This window comes from Cryptomeria japonica, chromosome 6 (assembly GCF_030272615.1).
Source record: "Cryptomeria japonica chromosome 6, Sugi_1.0, whole genome shotgun sequence".
In the NCBI taxonomy this organism is placed as follows: Eukaryota; Viridiplantae; Streptophyta; class Pinopsida; order Cupressales; family Cupressaceae; genus Cryptomeria; species Cryptomeria japonica.
Window position 1 is genome coordinate 7,922,548 of NC_081410.1, and position 18,873 is coordinate 7,941,420.

The window sequence follows — 18,873 nt, forward strand, 5'->3', positions numbered from 1 at the left end:
AAGATGACTCAACCACTGCAAGTTAAGAAGACCATGATGACTTAACCACTACTAGATAGGAATCCAAGATGACTCAACCACTACAAGATAAAAATCCAATTTGAATTTCATATTCCAACAATGTTGATGAATTTTCTTTCAGTCATCAATAGCTCCTGAAAAGAAAAAGAAAAAAAGAAAAAAAAGAAGAAGAAGAACTGCCAATTTTTACATGTTCAAAGCATTTATATGTAATAAAATTCATGAAACATGTGTATTGGCATGTGAAAGAGAAGATTCGTTGCAGGTTCTTGTATGTTGAATTTGTCAGAATGTTAATGTAGAAAAGCGAAGAAACAGGCAAACCTATAGTGACAGTGTTTATATCTTATCTGTTGGCGAATCATTCGTTGTCTTACATCTTGTAGCTTCATTATGGCTTCTCAGAACATGAAATGAAATTAAGGCTGCCTATGATGACCCCAATAACAATGATACATAACAGTAGGTAGAACATGACAAAAACTGTAGGCTACAAGTTACGTAGATTACCTTTGAAATATTCTTCACATTCATCCTACACATGACTTCATATTTTTAAATTCATTGTTATTGTTTAAAAACAACTAGTTTATAATTATATAAATGAAAGATGTATATCAATATGGCTCCCACAATTTGGTTCAAATAAGACAAATATCCTCGTGGTCATCGCTGTATTATTTAGAAAGTTTTGAATAACATTTACATGATTATGAATATATACATCTATTTTTATTTGATTTATTCTAATAGTATGTTTTTTATTAGGTCATTAATTAGGGTTCAAATTTGAAGAAGTATGATTGGATGAGGTTGAAATTCTAAATGATCTTTAAAAATCTTCACTTTGTGATTATTTAGATGATTTTTTAAAATTAAAATGTATATTTACGTATTATTTTTTTATTAAAAAAAAACTTACATTTATACAATTCAATTATTTTTATCAAGCCATACTTCAGTAATTAAAATGCTTTTCCACTTTCTCTATCTCTCATTGTTTTAGGGAGATCAACATCATTGCGTATTTCTTAGCGAATAAGGTTGTTGTTAAGGGTGTTGATTTCCTAGAGGTCTCTCTTTCGGACATTCCTGTATCTTGCATGAAGCTTCTTTTTTAGTAGGCAGCCCTCCTTCTTGGAAACCTACTTCACTGTCTATGCTTCGTGTGGTCTTCTTTTGTTAGTATCTGTAGTGAAGGTGTTGGTCTTCAGGACAATATTATCTTTGTTATTGATATCTCATCTTAGATTTTCCTCATGGAGTAGGGAGATTGTTGGGGTTTCTTCTATTGGATTGCGATGCCTATTGTGTTAGTGACTTTTCTTGTCTCCTTGCTTTATGTGGTTTTTACTTACCTATAAGGCTATAGGGGGGATGTTGTCCTGCCTTATGGTAGCATTTCTGTTGTAGTTATATTTGGTAGTACCTCCGCATAAAGTATGGGGGTTGGAGGGGTATCTTTTTTATTAGATGGTGGTGGTGGTTTTGAAGGGATCTTTGTTCTATCTGTTTGTTCTACTTTTCTGTGTGGTTGGCTATTGGTTATCTTAGTTGATGGGCATTTTGAATTCCTTTCGTAAGTTTGGAGTCTCTTTGGATTTCGACAATCATTACATGTAAATTAGTATCTATACGGCAGGGGTATGTGAGTAATAACGGTTAGATCCTCTGTTTTTGGTAATCATTTTTCATTGTGGCTAGATGTTTGATGCCTTTCCATGGGGTTTTGTATCTTAACATTTGGTCTTCTCTTTGTTTCATATGGCATCGTGGTTGATCTGCAATTTAGGGAGTTGTCTTAATGATTGGGGTTATTGTGAGGTATCAGCTGGCTCCATCATTGCTTGAACAACTTCATGTTAGCAGTTCTCTCTTATGATGGGAAGATAATTATGATATGGTGATCTCATTATATGTTATAATGTTGATGGTGGGCAGATATGGCATTCATTCGATCTTTGTCTTGCTTTCCCTTCTAACAAAATTTTATGTTTTCTATGGAGAATTCTTGTCAAAATCGGTGGATGGTGGCTTTTTCTATGGAATTGGAAAGAGCAGTTAATGTGGTATTGCAAAGGGTTTCTTATTCTGTTGTTACTTCTTTGGCTTTGGCTTTGGCTTTGGATTATTATTTGGATCAGTCTCATCCTGCTTCTTGAGGATCTTCAGTATCCTTCTATGCTTCTTATCTGGATTAGTTTATGTTGTTCACCATATTTGTGTTGGCAGGATCACTTATTCTTGGTTCTCTTCTGGCTTTGAGTTTTGTTTTCTTCAGAGCTTTGGGCTCTTGTGGTGTTTAGACAGGTTGGCTTTTGAGGTGATGGCACTGAATTTTGTTAGACATCTTTGGCTCCATCTTCATATGCTCTCTTCTAGATTGATTCTCACAGCTTCCTTTATATCTAATGTGGGTGGCAATGTATTGCAATGTATCTGGGGGGTTTGGAATGTCTATGGGCTTTTTGTAATGGGTAGATAGGCTTATGTTCTTTTGAGCAATATTGAAGGGTTTTCTTACTGGTTCTTTCCCATCAGTGCTCTTTGAACCAAACACATGTAAAAAATAAAAATAAAAATCAATATAATTTTAGTGGTCTCATCCACTTTTATCAAAAAAATATATATGTTGTTATCAAACTAAATAAATCTAAAATGTTAAAAATATTCAAATTCTAAACACAAAATTTATAATGATTATCACAAACAATATGAGTTTTAATATGATTAAATCTTCTATCAAAAAAATATTTGGAATTCCTTTCACTCTTTTACTTTTCATTTGAGTCATTGATTAGGGAGGGGAGAGAACATAGTAGTTGAGCATGCTCCAATAGTTGTTATAGAATTTGTTGTTAGTGATGATCATTAAGTAGCGATAACTGAATAAAATGTATTCCTTGATTCTAAAAAGTAACAAATAATGTGATGCAAAATCAACATACTAATGATTAGACACCTTCGCAAAAAATATGTTGATGTGGCATCATATTTGATGATGTGAACCTGAAACCTTAGTTATAAATAGGGACTTGCCAAGTAATTTGCTATAAAAAATTGGAAGCCATATGAAATTTTCACCTAATATTTTGAGAGGCATGTGTTAGAAATCTAAAATATGCAAATAAACATAATCTTTCTATGAGAGAGATAAGATATAAAAGTATAAATGAAATTAAACAATTATAGACTGTGATTCTAAGAGGTGTAAATGTTGAGATGATAAGTTTGCATTAGGATGACAAAGAAATCCTGCAAAAAACGATTGCATGGAACAATGTACATGAATTCCAACATATGCAATATTATACAATGTATGCAATAGAATGTCTAATACAAGCTTGGTAGTGATTTTAAATAAAATTGGGGAGACGATGGAGGTGGAAAATCCAACCAATAGGATGTGACCACCAAGTAGTCTAAAAATAGAAAATGTATCACCATTTGAGGAATGTTTCACTTGTTAAGAAAGAGGGCACCTCACCATCATATCCTAGTTATTAATTATTTAAACTCACTTTATTAACTTAAGAAATTTTAATGGTGGGAAGGTTCCCTATCTGGAGAGACTTCATGGTAACTCTCCCCTGGTTACTGAAAGCTTTGTCAAAGGATGGAATAAGGGTGTGTTGGTTGTGTATGGGGCATAATTCCAGGTTGACAAAACCCTGGTTGCCATTGTTACTGGTCTTGAAATGGAGGGCAGGAAATTTTATAGAGAGAGGAAGTCGGGTGAGGAGATCATTGCTGCTTTTTTTGACAAGGATAAGGAACGGCAGAAGGTGACAAAAATGGCAGATGATGGCTACAACAGGAAAGAACTAAATTCCCTCTAGGTTGACATGGCAGAATTCATCATGAGGTATATCACTCTTGATGGAAAATATGCTAGTATTTTCTCGTATCATTATACAATCTTAAATCACTTTAGGCATGGTAAAATTATTTCCATCCCCTTCTATTTGGTTTCGTCCTTGCAAAATAGCTTCTCTAAACATGCTGACAACCAGGATAATTTGGTGCTTCGTGAGGGGCTTATCATGTTAATCATGGAGTATGCCAAAGCCCATGAAGTGAAACCCTCCCACATGGATAAAACCCACATTTTTTCTTCTAACCCTGAGGTGTAGTTTGTTTCTGGCATAGAGATGGAAGAGGATGATAGTGGCAATTCCCTGGATTGGCATGATATCAAGAATTCAGAGGACCTTGAGTATAGATCAAAGAATATGGGGAGCCTATGGTACCCCAGGAACTAACAGTAGTAGAAAAAACAACCCTCCAAGGTGGGAGACAAGCAAATTTAAATCCAGTAGCAGGAAAATGCAAGACCAGGAGACCCCCATCAGAAAGAAAACAAAATTGACCAAGTCAAGTGGGTCCAAAGACAAGGACAACGTGATTAGGTTAGACATTCCCATCAATGTGGATAACAAGAAACAAGGGACTGTAAACAAGGAGAAAGAAGGGGAGAAAAAGGGGGAGAAGCTGGAAGACCTGATTTTGGATGTCACTAGAGGACAGGAAAATTGTTGGAGGTGGGTGGATAAGGAAATTGGAACTCTGAAAGATGGAATTAAAGGAATTATTGAAACCTTAACAGACTCCCTTGGGCCTAGTAAAACTAAGAAAACCATGAGCATGATTAAGAAGATATCTCAGGATGTTGAAACTATGAAGATCTTCCACGAGCGCAGAATTGATAAGCTGGAGGAGTATGTCTATGACATCAAAGACAACCTGAATAATCTGGTGGGAAGACTAGTTTGGGCTGTTCTAGGACCAAGAGCCGGAACCAAGATTAGGGCACCTCCAGATTCATCATGGAGGATCTGGAGAAAATCAACAAGAAGATTATTTATAAGAACACTGAACTGGTGCACTCTCTCAGTTGAGTTCTTTTTCCAATTTTTCAGGGTCTTTTCATCTTGTTTTTTGGCGTTGGGTCTTTGTGGGGTTTATCCCCTTTTTCGCTTTTTTTTAATGTCTTTTTGGTTGTTGGCCTTGGTCTATTAAACTTTGGGTTTCGGGTCCATGTAAAACCAGTCTATCTCTATCAAAAAATCAAGCAATTTTAAGAAAACATGCAGGAAAAACTTAGGAATAAGGAAAAATAAATATTCCACTAAAAAGGTAAAAACATGCACCAACATTCCCCCTTAAGCACGGCTTAGATGGGTGAAAAGAGGATGGGTCCTCACAAAATGAAGTCATGTGGGGTATCCATGTACATTGAAGATCCCCCTAAACAAGATTAATTAAATTTCCACAACAAGGAAGTACAATTCATGTTTCCAATTCACCAATACAATTCATGTTTCCAGCTATATAAATGAACATTAGAAGCCTAAGGTTGTTGTGCATCGTCCTCCCGATTCCTCAAACTCAAAACAAACATGTGATTGTTGTTGTATATGGTAAGAATACAACTAGACACCCTAACTACATCTTCATAAAATAACTCGCTCAAAGAGATGAAATGAATCAACAAATATCACAGCAACAAAGTTATCACGCAATGGCTCACACATATAACTACGAAAATAATGTTCTTCCTTCTTCTTAAACTATTTTTCCTCCACCCCCTCATCTTCCACAACATGTTGGAAGAGTTCATAATCTTGTTGAGAAGCTTCATGCTACTCTAGCTAAGATCTCCCTTTGGGATTTGATTAAAACTTTACCTATATACCATGGATTGATCCATAAAGCCTTATAGAAGGTAGTTGTCTCTCCTTCTGCTAGAACAAATGATGTAGAAGCCTAATTTGATTGCATGCATGGAACAAAGATGGATATTAGGTTCTCACAAGATGAATTATCTTATTTGGAAGTTGAAAATCAACATGATCCTCTCATGTTCATACCCCCACATTAAAATGAACATAAGAGAAAGTGTACCTTAACTGATAATGGATTAGGTCTTAATGATTGTAGTTGAAATGTATTTAATAATGGATTCAAGCCTAAGAATACAAAGTAGGAAAAATTTCCAAGTCCTTTCATTGGAGAACAACTAATTAGGCTCAAATTTAGTCCTATATGATACTTGAGAATTGTAACTAATTATTCACTTTTTGAATGTTGATGATTAGATATGAAAATATAAGAACTAGGTAAAAGATGTAAAATTGTCAATAATCAACATAAATAGGTAGATATAGAATTCAAATTCAACTCAAAAGTACAAATTTGGAAATGAGATACGGAGAGGAACATATGTCTAAAATCTAGACCTAAAAAAGGAGGGTTACAGAGCTAGGAGCCATAGTTTAGATAGGTGTCCTAGTACAAACTATAGACACCTAAGAGCTGCACAACAAATTAAGTGAATTTTATTCATTTAATTATCCCTATTTCTTCCAATTAAATTAAGATTTAATTAATATTCCTATTTCTCTAATTAGCTTGTTAATCAAATTAAAGATTTGATTAATATTTCCCTTCTTCTATCCTAGCCATTTAATTAAATTTACATTTAATTAAAATCTCCCTCATAGCCATTTAAATAAATTTACATTTAATTAAAAATTCCCCCTCTAGCCATTTTAATTAAATCTATATTTAATTAAAACCCCTTTTACATTTAAATAAATCTAAATTTATTTAAAAATCCCCCACTTGCAAAATCCTACATCTCCCACTTGCCTCCTAAACCTCTTCTAGAGTCTTCTAGATTCTTCTAAACCCTTTTAATTAGCCTAGTCAACTCCTAATTACATGTCCTTTCCCTAAATTTGAGGAGGTCACTTCTCAAATTTGGAAGAAAGTCTTCTAAATGCATTTAAGACTTTATTTCCTTCAACAAGCTAGCTTGTTGAATTCCCCAAATTTGGAAGGACTCTTACAAATTTGTCCCCAAAGTCTTCCTAACTATTAATGGTTAACTCAACCTTCCCACATGGTTAGAGACTTTCTCTCTAACTTAACCCTCAGCTAACCCAAGGGTCTCATCAAGCACTCATGGCTTTTACCCTAATTATCCTATTAACCCTTGCACAAAAGTTTCCCCTTAGGTAAAGGCTTTATCCATTGGTTATCCACTAACCTAACCATAACCTTACCTCCTAAGGTAACCTTCATGTCTCCTCAAACATTTAATGTCTCTTGCATATCCTCTCAAGCCCTCTCAAGGTGACATTTGTCAACTTGAGATTGGATTGAATCCATCACATGGATTGATAACTTTCAATCCTAGCCCTTGTTGAGATTATTCAATCTGAACCCTCTATTTCCCTATTTTCCCTATAAATAGAACCCATTCCTTCTTCAAAATAATCAAGTCTTTTGTGCATCAAACTTATAGTCATTTTGCAGGTTAAGGAGCTCTCTTTGTTATCTTCAAACATCAAGCATTCATCTCATATAATTTTAGTTTCATTTAGCTTAAATGTATATCATTTTCTAGCTTAATTAACTCATCTAGTAGCATTTAATCTTCAATTGGGAATTAACCTAGTTTCATATCTTCATCGTCTTGAGCATTTAGTCTTGCATCTTGCATTTCATCTTAATTCATCATCTTACCTTTCACTAGGGTCGTAGTTGCATCCATTTTGATCCTAGAATCATTTAAATCATGTTCTCTAGGTTGTCATCTTGAGGATCAATTTCTCTTCCAAGTGAGGGCCACCTTGAATCTTAAAGATCTTTAGAGATAGAGGAACATGGAACGATTTTAAAGAGTTTTTGATTCATTAACTTGCTTGGTTTTGTTTTTTATTTCTAAATGTAATCCAATGTTTCATGTGTATGTTTGAAGTGTTCTTCTCTATTGCAGAGTGATACCACATTCCAGGCAAACATTAATTGGTGCCCACCGTGGGGCTCGAACCCCATTTTTCAATATTTCTTTTTTTTTTCCGCAAGATTCATGCATACAGTTTTAAACGCAGAATCGTGCATACAACAGATCTTTCCATGCATACGATAGATATTCTTGCCTATTTGACATCATTTCTATCGCATATAACATATTATGTCGTGCATATAACATATTATGTCATGCATATAACATATTTTGTTGCGATTTAACTATTTTTATAACATATTTAACAATTCTTTTAGCGCATTTAATAGTTATTTTAATGTATTTGACTAATATTTTAGCACATTGATAGATCTTTTGGCGCATTTGATTGTTCTTTTAGCACATATGATCTCTGTTCTGGCGCATTTGAAACAAAGTACAAAATTTGTAATCAAATATTGAAATTAAACTTGTGGAAGGACAATATATATGGAATATAACATTTAAGTATAATAATTTCTTATACTTTAATTTATATTCCATATATATTGTCACGATGTTTGAGAGGGGTTTCGGATCTCCATGAGTTATAATGCAAAATCTAGTTGAGTGAAAAAATTGGAACGGAGATTTGAAATTATGATTCTATAAGCCCACCAAGAGTTTTGATATATCACTAACTTTTTCTTCTTGCAGGTTTCTAACAATTTCTTTCAGGTTAGAGGAGTTAGAATAGGATTTTTGAATTTCTTTCTAGCTTTTTTTCAAATTGGGTAAGAAGAATTCATTTTTCCTTTGGTTTAAAAAACAATCTCATCTTTATTTTGGGCTTAAAAATCAACCTCATTTTCATTTGGGCTCTAAAAAGAATCACATTTGCAAGGTAAAAAGAACAACAAATCAAACATTTACTTTCTTGCAAGTTAGGATTCACACCTCAAATTTGGGCTCTAAAAAGAACAACAAATTTTCATTTTCTTGCAAAGCTAAAAAGAACAATCAATCTTTCCATTTTTTTGCAAAGAGATTTCCATTTCATGTAAACGTGCTTTACTTTATGTTGACCAGGATTTCAATTTCCTAGTTAAACAATAAATTGCTTTGTGGGATAAAAAGAACACCATGCTTGTTGGAGCAACATCTCCAAATAGGACTTAGCCAACAATTGCTTTGAAAGGGTTAAAAAGAACTTTGATTGCTTTGTCTCAAGTGGTAGGTATATGCTCTCCCCTTAATTGGGTGATCAAAAAGCCAAACTCACTTTTTCATTATTTTATTTACTTTCAAGCATTAAATCCTTTAGAGGGTCTGCCTTCCTGAAGCCTCAAAAGGGCTAGTGTGAAGGGTACGACCCAACTAGGAAATGGCTCTATCGCCAAGTATTCCAATCCACTATAATAAAATGTGGAGGCTGATGAAAATCCCCTCCAAAGGTTTTTCTCAACAATTAGCCTTCCCCAAGTATCTTTAAGATATGTAAATCCTTTGTTCTAAAGGTTGGGAAGCCTCTCGAGGGAGTTTATCACTGAAGACCGAATAGAAGCCTGATTACGAATCTTAGCATTAGAAACTTTAACCCTATTCAATTGTCAAACATTGGCAATATCATAGTGCAAGGGTGGGGAAGAATTCGCCCCCAAGATTACTCACCATATATCCCCCAAGATAACTAGCCAACTATGAAGCAATTCACTTTGGGTTAATTTCTGACAAAAGGCAAAAAAACGGGCGCCCTCTCAAGTGTGACAAGGTTGTTTGAGCTAACGGAGTATCGAGACTAGTGCGCTATGATATTGTTGATGACCTTTGAATGAAGTTTCTATCTGATGTGTCCTTTATTGTAAATCAAACCAGTGAAAACATTGGGAACTTGAAAATATCCTCACAAAAACATACACTCAATGTTTAGCATAGGGATGATCATTGTTTTCATGTATTCTATGTCTTCTTGTTATGAACATTGAAATATCTTGCAAATCAACCAATATAACAATCAATTCAAAACAAAGAGCAAAGAGAAACCTTAGATAGAAAAGAATTTCCAAATCCAACAAAACACCTTTTTGAGGTGGTTATAAACTTTTAAACTATCTTTAGGCAAGCTTTCCATCCAACAAGATTAGGGGAGCATCAAACCAAGTGATCAAGAGTTTATCATCCAACTATCTCAATGACAACAATAAGCTAGGTATTCAAGTTAGTCAAATCAAGTTTCCATATCGGGAGACTTTATCCATATCATTTGACATTCTTTGTCATGGGGGCCTATCGAACAAACCCTCTATTCAAATTAGTAAGATTGAGTATCCGAAACGAAGTATCCATCAAGTCAACAATATCAACCTATCCAAACTGAAACTTTGATCACTCATGTGACCATCCTTTGTCACTTGTAAAGAAGAAGCTTATTCAAAGGAAATGATTCCTAGCCTAAATCAAGATCATTATATCATGGCTCTACAATCTAATCCCATTTTTTATCAAGATCCCACCTATCAATAATCTTATGATGATCCCCTAAGATTTTGGTATTTCATCCATGATGATCCCCTTTTATCTCAAGAGCAAAGTCTCATTCAACATCCACCTCCTAAACAAGAGCATGATATCCCTTCCATCTCCTTCAGTAATCTAATTCGAAATCAAGAGAAAAGCACAAACTCAAATGAACCTACTCCAAGTCAAGATCAATATCAAGGATTCCTTTCATCATCCAAATACATTTTAGGTCATTTCATTCCAAAGTCAAACTTTTCATCATCCAAATCCATTTTAGGTCCTTTCATTCCAAAGTCAAACTCTTCATTGTCCAAATCCATTTTAAGTCCTTTTATTCCAAAGTCAAACTTTTCATCATCCAAATCCATTTTAGGTCCTTTCATTCCAAAGTCAAACTCTTCATCCTCCAAATCTATTTTAGGTCCTTTTATTCCAAAGTCAAACTCTCCATCCCTTCCATCCATCTTGCATCCTTACCTCCATCCATCCACCAATCCATCACCTCAAATGATCCATAAGAAATATCAACAAAGGAACACATCTTTGAACTTCTTTCAACCATCTATCTAAACATCTTATCAAAACTATTCTTCCATCATTTCCTTCATCTATTTTGGGTCCTTATGTCCCAAAATTTAATTTTCATCCATCTCTTCATCACTTCTTGAGTTGTGTACCAACACTCATCTTGAATACATTTCCATCTATCCTCACACAAAATCTTCAAACATTCTATCTACTATCCAACACCTCTTTTCCATTCCTTCAATCCCTATCATTCAGTCCTTTGCATAAATCCTTCATCTATGAAATAGGCATTTGTGTCATTTTATCACATGCTTTCCCGTACTTGAATCTCATGTTCAGTCCTTTTCCTAGATCTCTATTCATGAAACACTTCAAAATCTGAGGTTGTTCGTCTTTAATATTTTCTTTTGGTTGGGATACACACTCAATCCAAAAAAGAACCACTTATCGTATCTTGGTACCGACATCTTTTGATTACTATATCTCATACACTTAATCAATTTCTCTAAATCATTGTGATCTCTTAGTCGAAGACATGGCTAGTGAAAAATCTAAAATATTTCTTCAGTGCCACTATAATTATCAAATCCATGTAAGTTTCATCACTTACAAGCCAATGCAAGAAAAATAAAGAGCAAAAAGACAATATCAAAAGATCAAAAGCATGAGCAAGAAAATAAATATCAAGAAAAGAAAAATGCAATGAAATACAATATCAAAATGCTTGGCTATGGGAACATGCAAATAACTCCATCAGGGCTATGGATGCCTAGCTAGCAATGGAGCAATATTTGTGAGACTACAGTGATAGCCTCGTCAGGGCTATGGATGCTCGCTGGCAGCAAGGCTCTATCCAGGATGCTTTTGAAGTCAGGGTAACTCATGTAGCTAGCCACGTTGGCTTCTAAAGATTACAATGATCATATGAGCTGAAATGAACCCACTTGCACATACATCGGTAATCAAAGACTAAATACCTTGATCCATTTTTGGATTCTTCTTCCCTTTTGAGTATGCTTCCTAGTTGCTAGATATGTTCGGTTGAATTTTTTCGGAGGCTCTAAGTGTGGGTTGGGTCTCTAATCTTTGAAAAGTTCAAGAACACTTATTCGGGTGGTGCTAGATGTTGTGACAATCTTACATATTGCCTTTTTTGCAAATGAAAACCTCTATGATTAGGGGCAAATTTCATCCATTCTATTCTTCCTACCATATCTCCCATTATCCTTCCTCCAATATCCATTACCCTATCTAAATTCATCCAGTGCTATCTACGATCTTGCTTCACTTTATCCATACCATCTATCCTACCTATTCATTTCTCCCACCATCCCTCACTATCTATGATCTTGTTTCTCCTATCAATATCCTATCTCTATCCATATCCCCTTTTCCATCCTTGATCTTGATCAAAACTAAGGACAAAAACATGATTTCAAAAAAGCTCTTGACATGTCTCCTCATAAGCTATACATTGGGGCAACCAAATACATCTTTTTCCTATCCGTTTCCAGCTCAACAGTTCAATCATCCATTCATAATATTTCTTGCCTTGCTATACATTGGGGCAACCAAATACATCTTTCTTCTAATCCAAAAAGCTCCAAAAGTTAAAATGTCCAAAAAAAACTAAAAAAAAAAAATCAAGAATAAAATTAAAAATCAAAGCATGAACGCATGGCCCATCCATCAAAACAACAACAGGAAATATATCGAAACAAAGCTTCATATCGAGACTCAATAAATCAGTCCCATATCACAAACCAAAACAAGACCCATATCTAAACCAAGCGTCATATTGAGAATCAATCAACAGCATCATATCAGAACTCATATCAAAAATCAAGTACCATGTCAATCAACCAAAGTCCCATATTGAAATCAAGCAACATATCAAAGTTCAGTATCATATCGCAATCAATGGCCCATAACAAAATCATGTTTCATATCAATCACGCAAGTATCATATCAAAAATCCTTCAATCAATCAAGAATCATATCGAAATCCAGAAAGGCAATCAGGACCCATATCGACAACCAGGACCCATATCAAATTAGGACCCATATTGAATCAGGCCTCATATCGAATCAAGACCCATATCAACCTTTGACTCATATCAACACATTTGACTCATATCGACAATCAGTTTGACCCATATCGACCTTTGAAACATATCGACACGACCCATATCGACAATCAGGATTCATACCAATGCAACCCCGGTGGATGTGTGGGGCATGTATGCACTATTCCCACATTAGTCTTCCTCACTTCTTTAATATTTCATTTTAATAAAAACTCTTGAAGTCTGCAATCAATCTTGATCACATGTCTTGTTAATCAATTTATCACTCGAAATTTATCAACATCAACATGTCTTATACAGGGATAGGTACACTCAAAACTAGACAGATCGGTCTTATACGAGGTACTCACTCTTTGAAACCAAACATTCTTATCAATCATCGAACAAATCAAAATAATGACATAGATCGGTATGACTGGTGGATTTTGTTCTAGTTAGCCTTATCTTTATCAATTGATGGTCGTACATGTTTCATCTTTCAAAATCATAAAAATCAAAAAGTACAATAAAAGAAAGTGGTGAAAACCTAGAAATAGGCTCGTTGTTTATGATTGAGTGGTTCCTCCATCTATTTGTACATATTATATCCACCCATCTGAGCCATCACTAGAAATTTACAAATGTTTATCAATCCTGGACATACTTAGTGTATTCATTGTCCTTGATTTATCTGAATTATTTATCCAAATCATATCCCACCATGGCTTGGTGATCACTGTACATATCCATATCGAAGTAGTATCAACAGCAAGGGGAAAAATCCTGACCTCGCTGGGGGCATTTCGCCTTGAGGGTTTTAGACATCAGACCAAACACAGAGCAAGACAACAAGGATCATAACAAACAACTAAGCACATATACATGTATGAGCGTAAACACAAAAGTAAACACATCCAGGCTCTTTGAAATAATCATACTTGCAAGATATTTTATGTGATAGGGATACATTCCAAATAGCATGCATTTTTACTTGTGGATTTAATTTTTTGCTTATCATATCTCCTAAGTGACTCAAGGATGTCTCAACAACTAGAGAAGCAAAGAAGGAATGTAATATTTTCTGTCTGTTGTTTGGGAGTGAAGCCTTCTACTATGCAAATTTTTCTTATGACGTGATCGGGTAACATATCACTAAAGACATTTCGGATTTATATAGGACAAAGGTTAACTCTTGTCCGTTTTATGCAAGCAACACTCAGGTTGTCTTGGTTCAATTATACTTCAACGCTTGTGCCATCTTGCAATATCAAAATCCATGTAAGTTATAATCAGGTTGTTATGGTTCAATTATACCATGATTCTTGTATCAACTTTCAACAAATCAAGGCCCAATGATGAAAACAAAGGAAGCACTCGCACTTTGATCAAAACAGATTGCAACATTGAGAACGAGAATGCATATTGATCTTTGCATTAGCTACAAATCATTTTAATCTTGCATTAGGTTGCATATCATTTTAATCTTGCATTAGTATCATTTCATTATCATTATCATCCGCATGTCATTCTTACATCTCATATCATTCATCTCATTTTCAAGATACATCTCATCATCATCATCTAGTCAAATTCATCATTGCATCCATCACATGCATATCTATCACATCATCATGGAATATTTCTTCACTTTCGTATCTTCGTCATCCATCTATCAACAACAACTTCAACATGTCTTATAAAGGATGTATCTTTTTTGAAACTAGACATTTTGATCAGGTCTTATACAGGATATATCATTCCTGAAACCAGACGTTTTGATCAGGTCTTATACAGGATATATCGTTTCTAAAACCAAACATTTTGATCATCTTTGTCTTATACAGGAGGTGTCATTATTGAAGCCAGACTTGACCTCAATCTTATCAATTCTATCAATCCAATCAATCTTATCAATCCAATCAAACCCATGCATGTCATCAATCTATTCACTATTATATCTTTCATATGACATTCTTCTTCTTTCAAGAGACCATTCATGCCCTTAAGGAACGAACAATCTCTCAAGGGGGCATCATCATATTAGTTTCATACCAACATTGGTTCCATATCTACATCTCATATCGAAATTAGTTTTTCATATCTGGGGCATCATATCGACAATTTTGGCAACAACAACATATCAAAAAATTTGACAACAAATTGAGCATTTTTTTTAATCAACATGTGGTCACACGTTAACTCAAAGATGGGAAAAATGTAGACACCTAAAAGTTGCACAACAAATTAAATGAAATTTATTCATTTAATTATCCCTATTTCTTCTAATTAAATTAAGATTTAATTAATATCCCTATTTCTCTAATTAGCCTATTAATCAAATTAAATATTTGATTAATATTTTCCTTCTTCTATCCTGGTCATTTAATTAAATTTGCATTTAATTTAAATCTCCCTCATAGCCATTTAATTAAATTTGCATTAAATTAAAAATTCCCCCTCTAACCATTTAATTAAATTTACATCTAATTAAAATCCCCCCTCTAGCCATTTTAATTAAATCTACATTTAATTAAAACCCTTTTACATTTAAATAAATCTAAATTTATTTAAAAATCCCCCCACTTGCAAAATCCTACAAATGCAAGTTGCAACTAAAATTAAAATAAATTTATTTTATTTTAATTAAACTCTTTTTCCCCTCACCCACTTGCAAAATCCTACATCTCCCACTTGCCTCCTAAACCTCTTCTAGAGCCTTCTAGATTCTTCTAAACCCTTTTAATTGTCCTAATCATGTCCTTTCCCTAAATTTGAAGACGTCACTTCTCAAATTTGGAAGAAAGTCTTCTAATGCATTTAAGACTTTATTTCCTTCAACAAGCTAGCTTGTTGAGTTCACCAAATTTGGAAGAACTCTTACAAATTTGTCCCCAAAGTCTTCCTAACTATTAATGGTTAACTCAACCTTCCCACATGGTTAGAGACTTTCTCTCTAACTTAACCCTCAGCTAACCCAAGGGTCTCATCAAGCACTCATGGCTTTTACCCTAGTTATCCTATTAACCCTTGCACAAGAGTTTACCCCTTGGGTAAAGGCTTTATCCATTGGTTATCCACTAACCTAACCATAACCTTACCTCCTAAGGTAAACTTGATGTCTCCTCGAGCATTTAATGCCTCTTGCATCTCCTCTCAAGCCCTCTCAAGGTGACATTTGTCAACTTGAGATTGGACTGAATCCCTCACATGGATTGATAACTTTCAATCCTAGCCCTTGTTGAGATTATTCAATCTCAACCCTCCATTGCCCTATTTTCCCTATAAATAGAGCCCAGTCCTTCTTCAAAATAATCAAGTCTTTTTTGCATCAAACTTATACTCATTTTGCAGGTTAAGGAGCTCCCTTTGTTATCTTCAAACATCAAGCATTCATCTCATAGCATTTTAGTTTCATTTAGCTTAAATGTATATCCTTTTCTAGCTTAATTAATTCATCTAGTAGCATTTAATCTTCAATTTGGAATTAAACCTAGTTTCATATCTTCATCATCTTGAGCATTTAGTCTTGCATCTTCCATTTCATCTTGATTCATAATTTTAGCTTTCACTAGGATCTTAGTTGCATCCATTTTGATCCTAGAATCATTTATATCTCGTTCTCTAGGTTGTCATCTTGAGGATCAAGTCCTCTTCCAAGTGAGGGCCACCTTCAATCTTAGAGATCTTTAGAGATAGAGGAGCATGGAACGATTTTAAAGAGTTTTTGATTCATTAATTTGCTTTGTTTGTTTTTTATTTCTAACTCTAATACAATGTTTCATGTGTATGTTTGAAGTGTTCTTCTCTATTGTAGGTTGATACCACATTCCAGGCATACACAAACAAGTATTGGATCTATTATTAGAAGCCTTCAAACTACCTTCCCTCTAAATTTAAAGTCAAAATACTAGAACTATGGAGCTAGCCGTCATATTTTAGGACTATTGATGAACTTTTTTTTGGCAATCTTTGTCATAGTCTTCTTTATTATTGTGTACCTACAAATTGGGTCTGAAACTTGTATTTGAACATGTAAATGCACAAAAGAGGAGTAAAATGATTTTTTTGTATAAGGGATTTCCTAAGTGAAACCATGGGTAGGTGCTAACCTCCACTACAACTATGATTGGTTAGAAAAGAGAGCTAGCCCCTAGTAGGTTATAGGCTAAATCTGAAATGAAATGTTGCATTGACAAGATTATACCTTTGAATTTATAATAGTGGTTATGCAATGCTTTTTAGATAAGTCCTCTCCAAGTGTTGATACAATAGCATGATGAATCATAACAAAATCCATCATGAAAGCATACTTGAAGATAACCTATTGTAGCTTGATGCTCCTTGAACTCAGACATACTCTTGAAGGAATTGAGTACTTTAATAAAACTTTTGGATTATGAAAGATGACCAAATGAATTAGAGATAATGCCTTTATACAGGGTCTTAAGGTATTTTTGCATTTAGGTTGACTTCCAATGGTCATATACAATAGTCAAGACCAAATTCTGCAATCTCAAGGCCAACAAGTTAATCCCTTAAAATTTTGGCAAAAAGAATCAATCATTGGAGTGACATTTCATAGACCCAACAAAATAGGCCTATTTTTTGTCAAAAGTGAAATATTAGGGCCCCGATATTGTATCCAGACCTAATTTTTGGATTGAATACAATTAAATATGCAATGCGATATCCTAAAATTTAAAATATAATAGGACCCAAATAAGCTTAAAATTACATAGGAGAGGGTACACTAAAGAAAGGGCCCAAAAGGAGTGTGAAAATGTAAAGGGTTAATATTTATAACACCGCAGTAGCATAAACTTGCTACATAAGATCAATATGGATACCTAACTCATTCAGCCTAATTCTCTCTCTATTCAAGGCCTTGATAATGTTGGTAGACAGCCATTAGGTGTAATCAAATTACTCATTAAGGTGGTACCCATGCCTATCCATGTAATGACCAATACCCTCACATATGATATTCTTCTAGGTAGACCATGGCATGCTATGCAAGTAGTTCCTTCTAACCTTCATTGCACAATCAAATTCATACATGATAATGAAAATTACAAAATCAAGGCTTATCTTAATCCTTACAATGGTGTCCAAGAAGAAGTAGGATGCATATCTTTCTTTAACACTATGATTCCTTCTACAACACAATCTCCTATCAATAATGCTTTCTTAGAGAAAAATTGGGGTCCATTAGACTTTACACCCTCCTTTAAAGGAGAATACAAAATCACTAAATTTAAAATTGAAGCCTCAAAGGAGCCTTGTGTTTCATTTGTCTAAGATTCTTCTAAATCCACTCCAACCTCTTCATCTTCCAACACATGTCTTGATGATGATTAGGGATCTCTAGATTTCAACTCAATTGAAACTATGAGTCAACTCTCTCCTCCTAACATTTCAATATCCACTAAAGGTCCTACGTTCGATTTGAAAAAACAACATGTAGTTGGTTTTCAAATCCTTTGTAATCATGGATATAATGGACATGGTTTAGGATGTATAGAACAAAGTATTGAGGCCCATGAGAAATTTGCATCACACTTTTATAAAGAAGCTTTAGACCTTTCCAACCTCCTACTTTGTTGACATCCCCTCTCTCATTGTCAAGTAAATCTATGGCTTCCAACTATTCATCTAAATAATAGAGAATTTTGTTCCAACTTCTGAAACCCAACTTAATTAATCTCTCTTGGAAAAATTGAAGAAAAAATCATAAACAAAACCATGAAGATTCTTCTTTTCTATGTATCATCAAATCCATGGTCATTTCACAAATGAGTGTCAAACTTTGGAGTGTAAAATTCAACAATTCATCAATTATAGTATGATTCAAAAGACAGTTGAGAGTAGAACCTTTGTCCTATTCCTTCTAAATGATATTTATTTCCTATTATGTTGCTCCTCACTATGTGACACTCATAGCTTTTCTTTGGGGGGGCTCATTGCCATTCATGATCATACAATTTCATGTGCAATCATACTTGGATA